Source organism: Nannospalax galili, unplaced genomic scaffold (genome assembly GCF_000622305.1).
Source record: "Nannospalax galili isolate Female #2095 unplaced genomic scaffold, S.galili_v1.0 scaffold3825, whole genome shotgun sequence".
Classification (NCBI taxonomy): Eukaryota; Metazoa; Chordata; class Mammalia; order Rodentia; family Spalacidae; genus Nannospalax; species Nannospalax galili.
Genome location: NW_008352067.1, coordinates 4,154 through 14,932, shown reverse-complemented (window position 1 = coordinate 14,932; position 10,779 = coordinate 4,154).

Genomic DNA, 10,779 nt, shown 5'->3' with positions numbered 1-10,779 from the left:
GACTCTTAAAGCTCATTTTCTTGATTTCTGTAGTATAGGAGTAAGTTAGAAGTACCTGGGTACAGTATTTACTCTCCAGTTAAATGGAGCATTTGATGTGATGGTTCTTTTTTCAGTTGATGAAATCCTCTGATTTTCTATTTCAAGGAAGATTCTGCAACTAATTCTGTCTCAAAAAGCCAAAAAAATCATATTAAGATCTAGATTTTTAAAAATATAGGACCATTCCGCTTGCTTTGTATAAGTGGTCACATTAATTTAATATTTTCACTTGGCCTATGGGACATGTGGCCAAGCTAACTTATGGCTGGGACCTCTCCCCTTAAAATTTTAGCTTTACTGTGAACCAAAAGAAGTTAGTCTAATTAAACAACATCAGGTTACATGACTGCTTACCTATAAGTCAATTTGATACCAAGTGAAATATATATTTTTTAAAACATAAGCTCATGTAGATAATGCAGTTATATATAACAGATTTTTAACAACTAAGCTTTTGTAATGAATTTTTGCTGAGAAAGTATCTCCTGTAATTTTCATTTTGAAAAGGAAACTTAACAGAAGATCTTTAGAAGACACACACACACACACACACACACACAAACACATATACATAGTTTAACATGTAGTCTAGCCTTAGCCAGGTGTAGTGGTGCACACCTTTAATCCCAGCACTTGGGAGGCAGAGGCATGCAGATCTCTATGATTTCAAAGCCAGCCTGGGACCAGTTCCTAGTCAGCTGGGGCTACAGGGAGACCCTGTTTCAAAACACTTTTTTTTTAATCTTTTTGAGACCAGGGTCTGCCTCCCAAGTGTTGGGAATACAGGCGTGTATGACCAAAAAGGAGGGGAAAACTGCTAAATAACTAAAAGTTGTTATAAATAAAACCCAGTATTGAAGAACCATGTCAATACCTCACAAAGAACACGTGGACAAAGCAACAGTAGCTTGAAAAATCAGATTTTACTTTTGCATAAGGGTACTTTGCAGGACCAGTCAGATCGAGTTTAAAAGAATCTTCCCAAAGAGAGAGGAATCCAGTTGCCCTAGGCCATCAGGTTCATGAATACAACAGGGCCTTCCCTTAAACAAAGTCTTGCAAGGTGTGGTGGAATTAAAAGATTAGAATTTCTTATCAAAAGCCAAGTTCTAAGTTTCACATGTTTTGAAAATGAAGACTAATATTTAATGTACAGGGAGAGACATCTACACATATGAAGCCAGGAGATTACCCCTTGTATGAGTTATTAACATAACATAAATCAGAGATTATAGCACAAGCAGTAAAGGAAACATTAAGACTTTAGGTTAAGAATAAATAAAGTTTAAAGGCCATTATTCAGAACATGTTGCAGTTATCTCATTTTATCTCAGGCTGTTCTCTTGGAGGCAAGAGACTTATTTAGACCTTCTTGAGGGCCGGGTCTTTACACCTACCCCAGAAAAAGCCAGTATCTGACCCAGGTACCAGACTATGGATGAGCCAACAGGATTTTAAATGGCTCTCTGACAAGAAAAGCAGAAGCAAAGGAACCCAAAGTGCTTAGCAGGGTAGATCATTCAGGTGATAGATGAGAAACACACCAACAGTGTTTCAGGATGGATCTCGTCAGGAGCCCATGGAGACTTCAGGACTGACAGACATAGCTGTCATGTGGTCATCATTAGGAGCCTGAGGAGTTCTAAGCCTTAGAGAACTCTATTCAAGCCAAGCCAGCATTCCTGACTTTAATTGCTAAAGAGAATTTTAAGAACAGCTAATATAATAAAAACTATGTTAATGTGGACTTATACAGTAGAGTTAAGGACAAAAGAGCTGCTCAGGAAAAGAGAAAATATCCAAGTTTCCCAGAAGAAAAGTAGTCTTTCTAAAACAGGCCATAATCTATTTGCATATAGAGCTTTGTGCTAGGAGATAAAGAATGAAGGGTGTAAAGTCAGAGAAAGATAAGACTGGTCTTAAAATTTATCTTTAGCTCTATTTATCTTTAGTTCTTTGATACAATCTCTAAAATTTTAAAAATATTTTTTGACTTCAGTATTTTCCTTTATTCACATGTATTTTTCTTAGAGCTCTTATTTTTCTCAATTGACAATTTTATAAATCTGTTGTTTTAGATAATTTCACAATTTAATTAAAGCAGACTGCCCACGTGGTGGTTTTTTGTTTGTTTGTTTTTTTTTGTTGTTGTTGTTTTGTCTTTTTGTTTTGTCCTGGCTGGCCTTGAACTCACAGAGATTCACCTGCCTGTGCATCCCAAGTGCTGGGATTAAAGGTGTGTGCCACCACGTCTGGCCCATGTGTTAGTTTTAAATTTTATTGCCCAGGTCTTTTAGTTAGGTACAATAAAAAACAAAAAACAATTTTAGAACATTAAATATTCCCCACTGATGGGTTATCACTGAACAGATCTCCCTGTTTTTCCAAATATTCACAAGTTGAAAGCTCAGAATTAACATACATAAAGCCAGCTATAGCATCAGATGGCAGTTTGTCTTCAAATTATTCCTCTTTTTGGAAGATTTGTTTCCCATTTTATTTACATATTTATTTATTTATATTTTCTCTTGAAAAATTGCAAGCCTTTCTATGCTAGCTGGGGAATGTGTCTTTTGGATCAAGTTTATGTGCTACTTTTGGGATGAACTTTCTCAATTTTCACACTGAGACCTTCTTCTCCCATGAAGTCTTGGGTTATCCTACATGTTTATGGAAACATGACAGGGCTCCAGACACTGGGTGATCAAGCCTTCGTTTGTGTTTTCTGGGATAAGCCAATAAAGTTCCTTCTGACCCAGAAACGGGGAATGTGTATTGAGTTTCCTTATGAGGCCTTTAAATATCCTGGAGAATTCCCTGAACACCTCCACTCTGTTTGATTCTTTATCAAAATTTCACAAAAGTTCTGACTGTAAGTGCAGTAGCACTGATGATAGAGTCATCAAAGTCGGCCAAGTGCTAAAGGCAAGAGACCTTACGTGAAGTGTAGGCAACAGACTAGGACTTTTAGAACAAACTGAATTCAGTACAAATAAAAATATAATTCTAAGAAAAGCATGGGCACAAAACCTATAAAATCTTGGTATCTGAAACATTTAATTTACTTTCTACCAACATTACAAATCTCTTTTGTACATTGAAAAGAGGAGATTCAGTTAAGAAGGAGCTGAAGCCGGGTGTGGTGGCACACCCTTTAATCCCAGCACTTGGGAGGCAGAGGCAGGCAGATCTTTGTGAGATCAAGGCCAGTCTGGTCTACACAGTGAGTTCCAGGACAGCTGGGGCTACAGGTTGAATGATCCTGTTAGGAAGGAGCTCAAAATGACAGGGTATTGTTTCCTCATTTCCTTTGTAATATGACTCTCCGTTTACTTCCCAAAGTAAAAATCTGACAAAATATCAAGCTAATAAATCACATTGAATTATTATCCACAAGTTGAAATGATAAGATTCATATATTAAAGCCAATCTTTCCCAGAATTAAAGCTGGCCACTCCTAAAACTGAACCTATAAAACCAAAGTTAAAAGAAGAATTTCAGAATTATAAATTGTTTCAAATACTGTAAACATCAAGTGAAATGTTCTGTGGAGTAAGAATAATGGTAGACATGGAGAAATATTTGCTCAATTTAGTTAAAGAATGTGAAGCTTCAGTGGTTCAGATGCCTGATTCAGGCCAATAAAATGGCTCCCTTGAATCCAATGTGGCCAACTTTAGCTGCATCTCCTGAAACCACTTATTTAGGTTGCCCTTGGACCTCCACAAGTATAGGGAAGAAAAAATTGGGCCGAGATTTTGTGTGTGTATATTTGCTTGTTCGTCTGTTTTGAGACAGGGTCTCATTGTAGTCCCAGCTGGCTTGGCACTCACTATCTAGGTCAGGCCGCCCTCAGTCTCACAGAGATCTTCCTGCCTCTGCCTCTCAAGTACTGGAATTAAACACATGCCACTACACCCACCTTCGTAACTTTTAAAATTGTTTTTATTTATTTTTATTTTACGTGTATGTGAGTTTTGCCTGAATACACATGCATCCATGTGTACATTCCTAGAGGAGGCCAAAAGAGGGCAACTGATCCTCTGGAACTGGAGATAGCAATCACTGTGAGCCACCATGGGGGTCCTGGGAAGTGAACTTGAGTCCTCTGCAAGAACAAGCAATGTCCTTAATTGCTGATCCATCTCTCCAGCCCCCGGACCCAGATCTTGATGAGTAGATTTCATGATATGCAAGTGTTTCTTCCTTAATATTTTTGCCAACTGCTTTTCTCTCCCATCAAAATCAAGGGGCATTATGAATGACAAATAGACAAGACCCTAAAAGAACCTCGCCTTTTCCTATTATGGTTAAAAACTAATTTTACAGAACAAAGAAAGTTGAAAAAAGAGAGAAGCATCAACCTAAAAACCCATCAGAATAAGAGTAAATTTCTCAACAGACAGTCTAAAGGCCAGGAGGATAAGGAACAATTTATTTAAGCCCTGAGATCAGCCTTAAAACTCTATGCACGAACACTATACTTCATGAATAAAAGAGCAAGAACAACCTTTCATGGCCACTAATCCAGGACTAAGCAATATTTATTTCAGTGCTGCAGCCACTAGTGAGATGATCAGTGTCCAGTAAGTTAACTCGCAACCATGCCCCTGCAGCAATCCTAATGTAAACTCCGTGGAAGACACACACACACACACAATCCTAATATAAACACCGTGGAAGACACACACACACACACACACACACACACACACACACACACACACACAAACAGCCTACATACACAAAACGAAAGCAGGAGGACACGTGGAGAAGGGATTCCGTAAGAATGGAGGGGGAACATCAGAGGGTAACTGGCGGGGGGGCGCAGGGGGAATGGTTTTTAAAAATTTTGTACATATGAAAGTATCAAGGAATAAATTAAGTATAAAAGAACATAAACACACACTATGAATTTTGAGTGGATTCTCACCCTTCAACCTCTATAGTCATTAGTTTAGCAACCAATGGGAAAACAGCACCATCTAGCAGCATGGGCTGATGCCACCAATCCCTTCCCAATGAAAAGTGGATTATCCCGCCCTCATGGGCTTTGCCCAGACTCCACTTGCCAGGCCACACAAGTATCTAAGCTCCCTCGCCTTAACTAGCCCACAGGTCCACGCTGGGTTCACACCTGGCCTACACTGTGTCAGCTGCCGATCCACCCCATGCCAGCCCCCTGGATGATGAGCCTGCAGCCTGCTCTGGTGGCTCCATCAGAGCTCCTCCCTGACTGGGGACACCTGGCCCCAGGTTTTCTGGACAGTGCTCATGGCCTGTACATACCCACGGCAAAGATCTCACATCCATTACATGTACACTAAGAACACTTCTGAAATAAAATTCCACAGCAATCAATCAAGTAAGAGAAATTTTAGCATGCACTATTTAGTAATTTTTGACCAGTAAAGTATTTGTAATTGAACGTCAATTGAAGTAACCATATATTTTTGTATGTACTCAATGTTTATGAGTGTGGTATGAATGTGTCAATGTTCTTGTTGCTCAGAAGACAACCTCAGTGTCATTCCTCACCATCTACCTTGTTGATACCAGGGACCCTATTTCTGCACTGTGTACAGCAGGCTCTATGGCCTATGGGCGTCCAAGGTATTCTGCTTGACTCCTACAGCATTGTAGGCATTTTGGGATGGGTGTGATGGGTCTGTGCACTGCAGTGTCTGAGTTTATGGAGATTCAAACTCTCAAGTTTTCAAACACCTGTCAGGAGCTCTTAAATATTGATCCATCTCTCCAGTTCAAATGTTTTGAGGATTTTCTTGACATTGTAAAGGCATAGAAAGGGTAGATTTTACTCTAGTGAATAATACTGAGTTATCTGATTAGACATGGTTAAGTGCTTTGTTGACCCAAAGGGCATGCAAGCCAATGTGAGAAAAAAGTATATCCTTTAGAAGGAAGAATTTTAGTAAAATTTATTTTTTATTGCAATCTTTCCTTTGTACAAGATTATGTAATAATAGTCAACGGCTTATGTTTACCTCCTGCATTTTTACAGACCAATAGCAACTATGCTCTTGACTTCTTTTTTTAAGGACACAAGTGATTGTAGTTGTCAATAGAATCAAATTCCATGTCTTAGTTTTATTTTCTCTGCACGTTCCATTTCTTCTCTGATTTTCTGTACGATGGACTTTCATTTAATCATCTGAAATCTCCTACAAGGTGATTAAGCTAGGATGCATTCTGGCTATTCAGTCATAAAGTCTGGTTGGAACATTTAGGTGACAAGGGAAAAAGTTTGTACTAAGTCTGGAATTTGGGGAACGAAGGCTAAAAATACCACCTCTTAAGGTTTTAGTGTTCCCAGCATCATATGCTATACAAATTTGTTTAGACAAGGGGCTGGATAGTTATGAAGACAGAGAATAAAGTTTCAATATGGAAAGAAAATCAATCCCTTTACCCTTGACACCGAGACTTACCTCAGATGCTTTGGTGGCCACTGTAGCAGTCTGTGTGGCGATTTGCCCACCAAATCCTGGGTATGACTATCCTTCTAGCTCAGCCATCACTGAAATTGAAGGCACAACCTCACATTAAAGAATTTGACAATGTCCCCAGCAGTGACTTCATGTATTTTCAAGGAGTGCGGGATGGGACAGTATATTACTTTTCTATTGCTGTGATTGAAACACTGACCAAAGTAACTTATAGAAGGAAGAGTATATTTGAGCTTATGGCTCCAGGGTAGTTACAGTCCATCATAACAGAGGGGCATGGTGGCCAGAGATGGCTGGAGCAGGAGGGGAAGCTACATTCTACATTTTCAAGTGGGCACAGGAAACATGTGACTGGAGAGCCACCAAGCCTTAAGAACTCCCTAAGGCTGCACCCAGTGACATGCAATCTCAGGCACTGTCACACCTTCTGAGGACTCCCAAAACAGCGCCACCAACTGGGAGCAAAAATGTCCAAATACTTGGAACCTATGGGGGACATTTTCACTCAAACAACCACAGGGAACCTATTTTGCTTTTAATTCCATTAACTGTAGTTCTTTTCCACTGGTTTATATTCACCTATGGTAATCACTCCCCATTTTGAACCTTCTCTTCACCTTTGGGTTTCTGTGACCTCGCAGATATTGATCAGACAAGGAAAGTAATTTTAAGGTTCAAGTTATCAACTGGGCTTGCTGTTGTACTTCTATTTGCCAGGCTTTTTAAACACATTTATTTTACCAAATATTCCGAGACAAAATTTAAAAGTGATGCATAGAGTAGATTGATTAGTGAAATTACAACCTAGTAATAATCGATATTTCCTAAGATGAATATGATCCTTTCTATACTGTAATCTTTCATCTCCTACAAACCTCTTTGTAACTTCCATAACCTGTAGTTACAGATAGAAACTTACTTTTCCTATTTCCATTTTGGAACAATACATATATTAGGGTGATACTACCACACAAAATTCAATCCGATCTAAAAAGCAGTCCAGTTCCAGGGAATCCAGCCCCCTCTTCTGATCACTGCAGACACTGCACAACATAGGTACACTTACATACATGCATGGAAAACACCAATACGCATAAAATAAAAATAAATAATTCGTATGTGAACATAACGAAAACCTGTTAGCTATCCTGGATACATTTTTATTTTCACAGTAAAATTAATTAGTTTGCTCGAAATTTAAGTATGTTTATGACACGCATTTGAAAAATATTTTCATTAAAGCAATTGATTTCTCTGCTCCAGGACATGTGGTGCACGAGTTTAAATGCAGAAAATTGTGTATCCTCCAGAATAAGTTGGCCAATGGAAGATCACCATCCATCAATTCTGTTTCTTTACAACCCACCCTGTTACCAGGAACTATGCAACAAAGAATGCTGGAGAGGAACAGAAGCAATACAACTTGTATGTGCCATCAAAAGGATTTAGTAGATGAGCTCCCAGTGGTGTTGATAGCCCAGCAAGGTCTATGTTCAGGATAGAGAGGACAACACAAAAGCTGTGCAGTCCACACAGCTGGATGCCTCAGCAAATCCACTGTGGCAGAGGTTTGGAAAATTCCCAGAACTGCTGTTATTTGGTCCACATTGAAAGGCCAATGGAGCTGCAGTTTGTCACTGGAGGATTGTAGCAGCAACAGCAGCAGCCACAGGAGAAGGCACACACAGCAGAAAGTGGAAAACACATAAAGGCAGGACACACTGCTTTTCCCTCACACATCTTTATTTAGGTGATAATTACGTGTTTCCTGGTCACAATCAAAGCCTGGTTCAGGATGTTTTGAAAGGAAACATATTTAAACCAATTTGTCCTTATAGTACTGATAACTACACCAGTTATTACCGATCGCAATCAGTAACAGATGCAAATATACACTCATAAACATGGTCACTGATTCTTACAAGTGTTTCCAGGAACAAATAAAGCTGCAAACAAGGCTTTCACCCATCTCAGTGTTATGTAATTGACCGAGACAAGGCCATTCATTTCATGAACACTGAAGCACAGACTTCAACTAAAGGCAATTAGGTGCAAACCATGGCCCCCTACCTCACAAACTGACGGGCTAGGTTGTTTTAAAGGGTTATTGCCAGCTGTTTTGGCACAGACCTTCAATACCAGCACTTGGGAGGCAGAGGCAGGTGACTATTTGTCCCACAAATCATGAAGCCTCTTGCCACTACTGTTGGTTACGTGGTGAAACTAGATGTTAAGAACCTGCTGCTGAAGACGTCCCATGCTAAGGTTGCAGGACATGGAGAAATGATGCTGAAATAAGCTGGAAGCTCCCTCCATATTGGCTAGCTTGTATGGAGCCAGGTACAATACAGATTGCTGGGGGGAGATTTGTCAGCAACAGTCCTACTCAGCTATAAACCCCAAGTGCTCCAGTACCATCAGGAAAGGCAGAATATGCCTCCTGGTGCAACAGTTGCACAACTACTCTTTGAGTTCAACAAGCAGCTTTCAGATTGAATTTATAGCCGACTCCATGGGAGAAGGTTTCTGTCTCATATTATGAGACAGGAAAAAAAAACTTGCCAGATAGATCACAGGCTCCAGTAGGGAAGCAATTGATATTGTTTTCTTAGGTGGCTGTGATGTGCTTCTCCAATTCCCTTCTCAACATTTCAGTTCATGTGTAATAATAGGACACTGCTATGTCAGCTGCAATCCATCATGGAAGGAAACATCCTTTCACAATGGATGGCATACCACAAAGGCTCAGACCAAATTATGAAGATCCTGAGAAAAAGTCAGTATTGTTTTGGCACAGTGGCCTAATGTTAGGCATAGAGGTCATTTGTATCCACACCTTCCACCCACAAAGATCTAAAAGCACTACAAAAAAATGTAAGAGTGAGAGGAAGGGGTGGAGTGTTGAGGAACTTCTCTCTGAATTGAAGCAGTACTTCTCAAAGGGAAGCATGAGACTCAAGAAGTAAACAAGTTCTGGAACGTTCAAATCACATGATTGCCAAGGCCACTCCACAAAGTTATAGATGTAGTAAAGAATTGTGAAAAGAAGAAATTCCCCAATTAACCAGGCTGCCTGCCAGTTGTGCAGAGATCTCAGGATTGCAGCTTCCGAAATGAGTAATTACTTAGGCTGGATGGCCTTTTGGGTGACACAGCTGTCTGTGATTGTCCATGGTGCTGGAAGTTACCCCCATAGCATCCTTGGTTTTCAGTGACTTGAACATTGGTAGATTACTTTTTGTGTCATTGGTTTCCTGTCTTAGATGAGTAGGTGTCTGCTCAGGTTCCCTGGAAAAATCTCACACAACGTGCTGTTCCTGTTGGGAACTGTGACAGCTGTATCCTTTCCCACGGTTTATGCTCTTTGAGGTTTCAGAATGCGTTCTTATCCATAAGCGAAGTGAACATATAAAAAACATTAACAAGGGTTAGATTTTACATTTCTAGGAATTTTCTTCCACCAGTTATTTGAAATTGAAACAACATTGTGGTGTGATACTGCTCTACCATGTTATTTAGGAAGTTTATCAACTATAGGCATTGTTCTCATTCACCTTTTTTTTGCCACAATTAATTTTCTCTTGTAATTGTAAGGAGCTATGAAATGTAAATTTTCCACATTCTTTGCATTCACAGAGCTTTTCTCCAGTATTTTTTTCAAGTCATTTAAGATGAATGTACCATATGTAGGATTTACATTGCTTTCATTCATTGACTTTTATTTTAACATGAATTTTCACATAAAGAAAGTTAACTGTGATATCTAAAGGATTTACCACCCTGTTTGCATTCAGAGGTTTACAAAAATATGAATTTTTTCATGTAAAGATGACTGTGAAGTCTAAATAGGCTTTTCTGTGCTGTTCCTATTCACAGGATTCTATTTATTGTGAACTTTGAACATCACTGTAACATCTGAAGTCTGTACCACACAAATTGATTACATTCACAGGGTTTTCCTCCACTAGGACTTTTTTCATGTAACTGTAAGGAACCAGAAAATGTAAAGGACTTACTGTCCTCACTGTTTATATTCATATTTTCTCCCCAGTATGAATTTTTCCATGTAACTGAAGATCAAGCTTACCACTAAAGGATTTACCAGACTGTTTACACCCATATGGTATTTCTCCAGTATGAATTTTTTCATGTTTTTGACAATCACAGTTACATCTAAAGGATTTACCACATTGTTTACATTCATATGTTTTTTCTCCAGTATGAATTTTCTCATGTACTCAAAGGTGATATGTCTGAAGGCTTTACCACA